Genomic DNA, 8,971 nt, shown 5'->3' with positions numbered 1-8,971 from the left:
GACCCAAGAAGTAGCTTAAGAGTACTCTAAACAGGTAGTCTTAACTTTGAAATGGTAGTTTTATCTCAGCCTTTTATTGAGACAGAATTCTATCCGTAATTAAAAATATCAAGTTTAAGAATCCTTGTGGGTTTCTAACAACAACCATTCCATCTGACAAATACAAATTACTAAACAAATCATTTGATGTAACTAGTTATTAGCATTAAAGTTACTGTGAATAATAACTAATCTATTCATTGTTATAATCTCAATACTTCTGATTTTTCATTTTAAGAACTCATTTGAAAAATAATAACTATTGAAGATAATGTTGGGTATAAAATTATGCTAGATAAATGAAAGTCTGTCTTAAGAAATGTGTACAGCTCAAGAGCTCAGCAATCAATCAACACCATACTAATTCTATATTAATATAATTTTATGTGTTTCATTTCCATTCTGATTACTTAGTCTATTTTCCAATTATTTAATGATTGTCCAAATTCATTTTAATAATTAACATGTATGTAAAGCTTTAGAAAATTAGTTTGTTTTGTTTTGTTTATGGGCAGAAGCCCCCTGCTGCTAAATATAGAATCCCAACTACAATATAAAGAAATGGAATGATAGACTCTTTTTTATGGGAATAAGAAAGCTATCATTAGGAATATTGGAGAGCTATCATTAGGATTTGTTATCAAATATCCTTAAATCTTTTACCTTGAAACATCATATATTTTATTGTTGATTGGAATAGATTTATTTGCTAGAAGATTTGTAAATGACTTCTGATTGTCAGAGCTATTTTCTACTTCGAAATCTATTTTATTTACTCTGAAAAATAATATAAAATTATTATTTATGTATGTAGAATATTTTGAATATCTGAAAGTGTTATGCCAATATGAAAAATATTTGATTTTGTGCAGGTGGATACTTTAAATTTTCTAATATTAGACCCTGAAAAAAGAAAAACAATTAGACTTTGCATTCTTCTTCATGTGAGTTTTGGCATCAGCCTCAATTTTAGTTTACCAGTGTTATTACTGACTCAGTGTTTAAGAGCATATTCACACAAATCTCAAGAGTCTATAAGAGGAAGCAACAAGAACTATCACATCACTGATCATGACGTCTTCTACGTACATCTTATAATTGGGTAAGTATATTAAAATATCTGTAATGGCATATTTCTTAAAATGACCAGAGACCAAAATTAAAATTAATTTAAATGGAATTGAAGTTGAAGCTTGGTGGACACAGGAGCTGATGTAACTATAATTTGCCAAGACTCTTGGAATCCACACTGGCACCTTCTGCTGTTTATAAAACAAAATGTCAAATGTTCTATTTTGCCAATAATGATCAGGAGCCAGATACTGGAGTGAAAGGCTGCTGCTAGCTTAGAGAGGTAGAGAAAGGGCCCAATTGACCTTCCTCCTCAGCCAACACCCCAGGAAAAAAAAAATAAGTTCTCCTTCTCCACATGTTCTTAAAAACAACAACAGCAGCAACAACAACAACAACAATAACAACAACAACAACAACGAAACCCAAAAACCTTTCAAAATGAATGCTCTATCCCTTCTACTTACTGCGTGCCTTTCTATCCATCCTCTTGACCTCCTCTTACTCTCTATGGTTCCCTCCCCCCCCCCCCCCCCCCGTAAGGTTCACTTCCTGTCAACTGGTTGCTTGCTCTGTCCCTTGACCTACAGTTGACATTATTTACTCTTATTTAAAATGAACAGAAAGCTCCTGGATTAAAGGTATGTGCTAGGGCTGAGGCACAGCACAACTAGAAACATTTTTTTCCCAGTAAATGACACAATCTTGGGTTTCACAGTGTGATAAAATGTCCTGAAACATTTTTCTCTTCTTGTCTAAATAAAAAGGAAAGATTTTAACTCTAAGGGTAAAACTATTTACAATACTGAAGCTATTTCTGCCAAATTTTCCACAATGTCCATCTTGGTTTTATTTGGAAGTCGTAGGGTTAAGTATATTTAAGTTCAAAGTTCTGTAAAATGTTCATGACAATCAACCAAGAATTCAGTAATCTGAATGTCCTAAGCAGTTTGTATTCTTAAGATGACCTTCGGGTGATGTTTGTCAGCTTAGTGGAAATCCTGGTTAGGTAGAACACAGTAGCCAAGCCAATGATGTCCACTGTTTGCTCAGAACCTGATGGCCAAACAGGCATGGAGCAGTTTTTCCCAATGGTTAGTGTTATACCCCAGTTTAAGAACTAAGGATGTTCTCTACCACTGAGCTATATACCAACCTCATTATAGTTTTAATGTGTATTTCAATGAAAACTTGAAATTTAAACAAATTTCTATACAGCTATTGTCATTTCAATGTTATTTAACTTTAATTTTTGTTATACATTGTATAAGTTCCTTATTTTTGGTGGAAATTAACTCCTTACATATGTGTTTTACAAATATATTCTCCCATACAGTAAACTTCATTTTTATTGTATTAGTTGTTTGCTTTGCTGTATAGGAAACTTTCTCTTGGGTAACTTTTATTTTTGTCAGCCATGATTTTAATAACATGCCCAGTGAATTGTCAAGGCCAATGCCAAGAACATTTCAAATTGATTGTTTCTAGACTTTTGAGAGAGAGAGAGAGAGAGAGAGAGAGAGAGAGAGAGAGAGAGAGAGAGAGAGAGAATTTTTAATTCAGCAACATGGCTCTGGCAAGGAATCACATCCAAAGACCTTTTAGGTCTAAGTGATCCAGCAGAAATAGGGACATGCTCTGGATTATAGTTTGATCTGTTCGCAATAAAGGCATGCCCTTAGTACACACCCTTAATCTGAAATGGTGACTATAAAGTTAGTTTGCAGAAGGAAACAGCCATGTTTGAAAGTGACATCTAATTGAAGGGCAAGCAAAGTGACAAATCAGAAAAGGATTTAATAGAATGAATCAGAGACGGGAAACGCCTAACTCTCAGAAAAGAGAGGCTACTTAAGGGCAACATATATGGATAGAGAAGAGGTAAGACACAGGTGGTGTGTGTGTGTGTGTGTGTGTGTGTGTGTGTGTGTGTGTGTGTGTGTCTTACCAGAATAGTTTGGCAGAGACAGGTTGCATAGTGAACAAGTTAGACACTGGAGAAGACAGAATGAGACAGAGAATGAGGGGAGGGGACAGAAGATTAAAACATATTGTCAATGTTAGGATGAGGCCATGCAGGTCAATTCAGTGAGACACTGAGAGAAGCCAGATTAAGTCAGTCAGCTTGGAAGATTAGACTGTTCAAAGACTGAAAGCGTTCAGGCCCAGGACTGAGGATAGTTAGAACAGAGAAAGAAACTCTCTGGGCTCAGACTGTGTATTTGCATGGATTGGTTACAACTCTCATCTCATTACTTTGCCTGAGAAAATAAAGCAACATTTACAATTCTTGCTATTTCCTGTTTTATATCCAATCCAATTTGAATTAATTTATAAATGTTGTATAGGTTATCAGTTCAGGATCAATCTCATGAAGGTGGAGATTCTGTTTTTCTCAATTTTTAAATCGAAATATTATCATATAGTAATGTATACTATAAGTGTGCTTCTGAAGGATCAGATGACCACATGACAGGGGTTGTCTCTAGACTTTATATTCTGCTTTCTTGATGCACACATGTTAAACCAATTTTATTCTTACATCTGTCATATTTTGGAAACATTGAATGTGATTATTACCGATGCATTATTGTTTATTTGACAAAGCTTTGTCTGTTATGGGCCTTTTGGGGATTCATATGAATTTAAGGAATTCTATCTATTTAAACATGCTGTCAAAATGTTTAAGGAGAAACTACTGAATAACTAAATAATTTTGAGTAGTACATATATTTTGACAGATATTCAGTCTCTAATTCCTGATCACTAGATCCCAGTCTATAGTTTTGTGTGTCTTCTTTTATTAACAATTTGTGGTTTATTATACATAAGACTTTTATATCTTTTATTAAATTCATTCTTAAGTATTTTTAGTGATAATGTAAATATAAATTATATATGTATACACACACACACACACACACACACACACACATATATATTCACTTTACAACCCCATATCAGCCCTTCTCCTCCTTCCAATACTCTCTCATGCAAGTGCTCCAAGTCCTCCCACCATTCCACCTTCCCTCTGTGTGTCACTCACCCAATCCCACACTCCAACCTATCTATCCCCAATCCTCCCACACACATCAAGTGGCTATGGGACTAGATGAATCTTCTCCTACTGAGGCCAGAAAGGCTGACAGGCAACAGGCTCAGGGACAGCCCCCTGATCCAGTCTTGGGGGACCCTCCTAAAGACCAATCTATTCATCAGCTACATATAATATGTTCAGGGGACCTAGGTCCAGCCTTTGTGATCACTCTTTGGTTTGTGATTCAGTCTCTGGGAGCTCCCAAGGGTCTAGGTTAGTTGACTCTGTTGGTCTTGCTATAGAATCCCTGTCCTTTTTGGGTCCCTCAATCCTTCTCGTAGCTCTTCCATAAGACTCCCCATGTACCATCTAATGTTTGGGTGTGGGTCTATGTATCTGTTTCCATCAGCTGCTGGGTAGGGCCTCTCAGAGGCCAGCCATACTGAGCTCCTGTGATACACTTCCTTTGGGGTCTGGGTTACCTTACTTCAGTATTATTCTTTCAAATCCCATTCATTTTCCTGGGAAATTCATGATGCCCTTGTTTTTAATGGCTAAGAAGTATTCCATTGTATAAATGAACCACATTTTCTGTATCCATTCTTCTGTTGAGGGACACCTAGGTTGTTTCCACTTTCTGGGTATTACAAATAAAGGTACTATGAACACAGTTGAGGAAGTATCCTTGTGAAATGGTGGAACATCTTTTGTGTATATGCCCAGGAGTGGTGTACCTGGGTCTTGAGATAGAACTATTCCCAATCTTCTGAGAAACTGCAAAATTGATTTCCAGAGTGTTTTTTCCAAGTTTGCACTCTTACCAACAATGGAGGAGTGTTCCCTTTGCTTCTTAGTATTGGAAATATTCTCTCTCTCTCTCTCTCTCTCTCTCTCTCTCTCTCTCTCATCATTTATGTAGTTGCTTTATCGAAGTGTTATTTGTACTTTTGTTTTCAGAAGGATATAACCTTTCTGAGTAAGGGAAATTATCTAGACAACACTCAAACCTCTCTGTTTGCTGTGAATATCCAGGGATCTCTGAAATACAAGATCTGATTAGGCCGAGAGTCTTTTCATCTGGCATTTAAAAGAGTTAAAGTTGACTTTTATGAAACACATATTGCTGTATTTTATAAATTTTCTTCCTTGGTAATTGAATTCAATCGGGTTTCCTTGTTGGCAATTTTCATTCAGCATTGCTCCATAATTCAACTGACCTGAACTTTCATTGCCCCGCTGGATACAGGTCCTGATGCAGCATAATCAGGTAAACACATTTAAAATGATAAAAGTCTTAGGTAGGATAAATGCTCCTTATCACAACTATTCATCCATAGGTGGTACTCTACCTTTCAGTTTTATGGCTGTGAACTTATCCTGAGGGATAAGTGCATTGAAATGTCCTGTTAAAGATTAAATACTATCCTCCCAAGAGGAAAATAGCTATTGAACTATTTACAACAAGGTTGTAAGTCAACACAAGCAGTTGTGCCATGCATTTTCTCATTCCAGCATTCTTAACACCATACTCTAATGAATCAACTTAAGATTGATTCTGCCTGAATTCAGGCCAAAATGTAGACGGTTCATTTTAACTTCATGATTTAAGAGGATCTTTGACATCTTTGCAAATATAACCAGTAAATCCATCATAAAGCAGTTATGAGAGTTGGACTCAACAAATTTGAGAATGTCTTTATGAAAACATATTACCTTTCTTTTTAAAATAATATGAATCGTTTTCTGAATTGTTTCTGGAAGAAAGCATACTAAATCAAGTCATGCCCTCCCACAGTGTGGTTACAATGTAAAGGAAACACAAAGGAGCAGAAAGCTTTCAGTGGGTGATTGTGTGTAGAAGGATAAATACACGTAAAAGAAAACAGAAGCTTACACGGGCTAAGAACAAGATGGCAAACTCATGATTTTGAGCTTATTTGAAAGAAACATTTATTTAGCCATGATACATCACATGACTATGCACTGCTACCTACGCATCATGAATGGTGTCAGACCCAGAAACACATGGAGCTTCGATGAACTCCTAACAGTCTGCGATAATATGTATTGTACATGTGGGATGAGGAAGAGAATGGACGGAAGATAAGTACAGTGTGTAGGTGCATTGGGCTGCCTCCCCAAACCATCCTCAGATCTACAATTCTGGACTTGTCATTAACCCATGCCACTCAAAAGTGAAACAAATTGATAAAGAGAGAAACATTATGTTTGTTTTGAATTAGGATCATCTCAGTGCAAAAAATTTGCTCTGCCATGCACCACTCAGTGCCCTCAAAGAGAGCAATGAGGGAAAAAGCCTTTATGGGCCAGAGTCTTTTATACCTGATCAGGGAATTTATGTATTGTTTAAAACATCTGAAGTCATAGACAGTGCTATCATGGCCCTAATTATACCCCTACCAATTCTTGTGTGAAAGTACTAAACCATGGTACCCTGGAATGTAACGTTATTTGGATATTTTCTAAGTAATGAAAGAAGTTTTATAGCGAGTAGAAGGTAGTGGTTTGAATGGGAATGGTGTCTGTGGAATAATTTATTTGAATGTTTGGTCTCCAGTTTGGGGAACTGTTTGGGAAGGACAAAGACTTAGTACCTTATTGGAAGAGGTGTAACTATGGGGATAGGCTTATGTTATTCCTAATCTACACTGCTTTATGTCATGCCTGCCCTGGCAACTGTTGTGGTCCATGGTCATAGACTCTAATTCCCTGGATCCATGAACTACAAATAGACTGTATTTTTGTTGTTGCTGTTTTGTTTGTTTGCTTTTTTGTTTTTTTTCTGCTTTTTGTTTTTTTTTCCATATGTTGCTTTGATAGTGGTGTTTTGTCATGGGAACAGCAAACTAAGTAGACACTGTCTAATGATCATTTTTTCCCCAGTTCCCTTCTCTTTTTAGCTGTGAACTGTAGATTTCCCGAGCATTTTCCTTGATCTCTGTCTATTACTTTCAGGCTTATAAGCAGTATCATTCTTCCCATTGTTCAAATATGTATAACATGCTCATGCTTTACTGTTTGAGTAAGAAAAACTCCCAGTCAAGAAAAATGGAGTCCCTAGCCTGGGTGGAGTTGGGTTGGGTTATTCATGTGACCTAGGAGAGTGGCTTACCTTTAGTCATGCTAAAGAGGTAGGCAAACAATGTTTTCTTCCTTTTCTTCCTTGAGATTTTCTACTCTTCCTTCCTAGATTCCCTGCCCCTAATCCAGTGTCATAACTGGCTACAGTCACACAGCTTTGTTAAGTTTGCACACTCTCCTGAACTTTTTCCTTTTCTCAGATCTTTCCCCCCAACATCATTGAATGCTTTTCTAGGCTTCCATTCATGCCTTGTGGCCGCTGCTTGGTTCCCATGAGTCTGGTTTCCATATCAGTTTATACAATGTAGTTTTTTCTTCTTTGCCCCATTCTTCTCTGGACATGTGATGAGATTTCACAGCTTGCATATCTGGGATTTTTATTCTAAATTCTAATAAAATTTTCCTTGAGCTTCTGTTTGAATGTACTTTAAAATTGTTTATATAATGAGACTAATAATCCCTAGAGGTGACCCTGATTTTTCCTGTAACTTTTGGCAATGATGAATGGACCCCCAATTTCCAGTAATATTACAATATTAAAAATAGTCTTTCATATATTCTTATAATGTTCATAATTATTCCACAAATCTTTAGCATTCATTTTCTTGTGATAATCTGAATTTTTAAATGCAAATGACTAATTTGATTAGAAATAATGATGGGAGGCTAGAGAGATGGCTCAGTGGTTAAGAGCACTGACTGCTCTTCCAGAGTTCCTGAGTTTAATTCCCAGCAACCACATGGTGGCTCACAACCATTTGTAATCGGGTCCGATGCCCTCTTCTGCTGTGTCTGAAGACAGCTAAGGTGTACTTACCAGAAGCCCTGAATACCCAAGGCACAAATTGCATAACAAATGACTCCCATGAAGAAGTATAGAGAGGGTCCTGATCCTGGAAAGGATTGATCTAGCATTGGAGGGGAATATAAGGACAGAGAAAAATGAAGGAGGTGATTAGAGAATGGATGGAGAGAAGAAGGTTTATGGGACATATGGGGAGGGGGGACCCGGGAAAGGGGAAATCATTTGGAATGTAAACAAAGAATATAGAAAATAAAAATATTAAAAAAAAAAGAAATCCTAAAAAGAAAGAAAGAAAGAAAGAAAGAAAGAAAGAAAGAAAGAAAGAAAGAAAGAAAGAAAGAAAGAAAGAAATTGTCTTAGTCAGGGTTTCTATTCCTGCACAAACATTATGACCAAGAATCAAGTTGGGGAGGAAAGGGTTTATTCAGCTTACACTTCCACATTGCTATATATCAACAAAGGAAGTCAGGACTGGAACTCAAGCAGGTCAGGAAGCATGAGCTGATGCAGAGGCCATGGAGAGATGTTCCTTACTGGCTTGCTTGCTTCCCCTGGCTTGCTCAGCCTGCTCTCTTATAGACCCCAAGAATACCAGCCCAGAGATGGCACCACCCACAAGGGGCCCTCCCCCCTTGATTGCTAATTGAGAAAATGCCCCACAGTTGGATCTCATGGAGGCACTTCCCCAACTGAAGCTCCTTTCTCTGTGATAACTCCAACCTGTTTCAAGTTGACACACAAAACCAGCCAGTACATAAATCTTAAAACGGGGTGGTGGAGAGATGGCTCAGCAGTTAAGAGCACTGACTGTTCTTCCAAAGGTCCTGAGTTCAAATCCCAGCAACCACATGATGGCTTACAACCATCCATAATGAGGTCTGACTCTCTACTGGAGTATCTGAAGACAGCTATAGTGT

This window comes from Apodemus sylvaticus, chromosome 9 (assembly GCF_947179515.1).
Source record: "Apodemus sylvaticus chromosome 9, mApoSyl1.1, whole genome shotgun sequence".
NCBI lineage: Eukaryota > Metazoa > Chordata > Mammalia > Rodentia > Muridae > Apodemus > Apodemus sylvaticus.
This window is presented reverse-complemented; position numbering follows the sequence as displayed.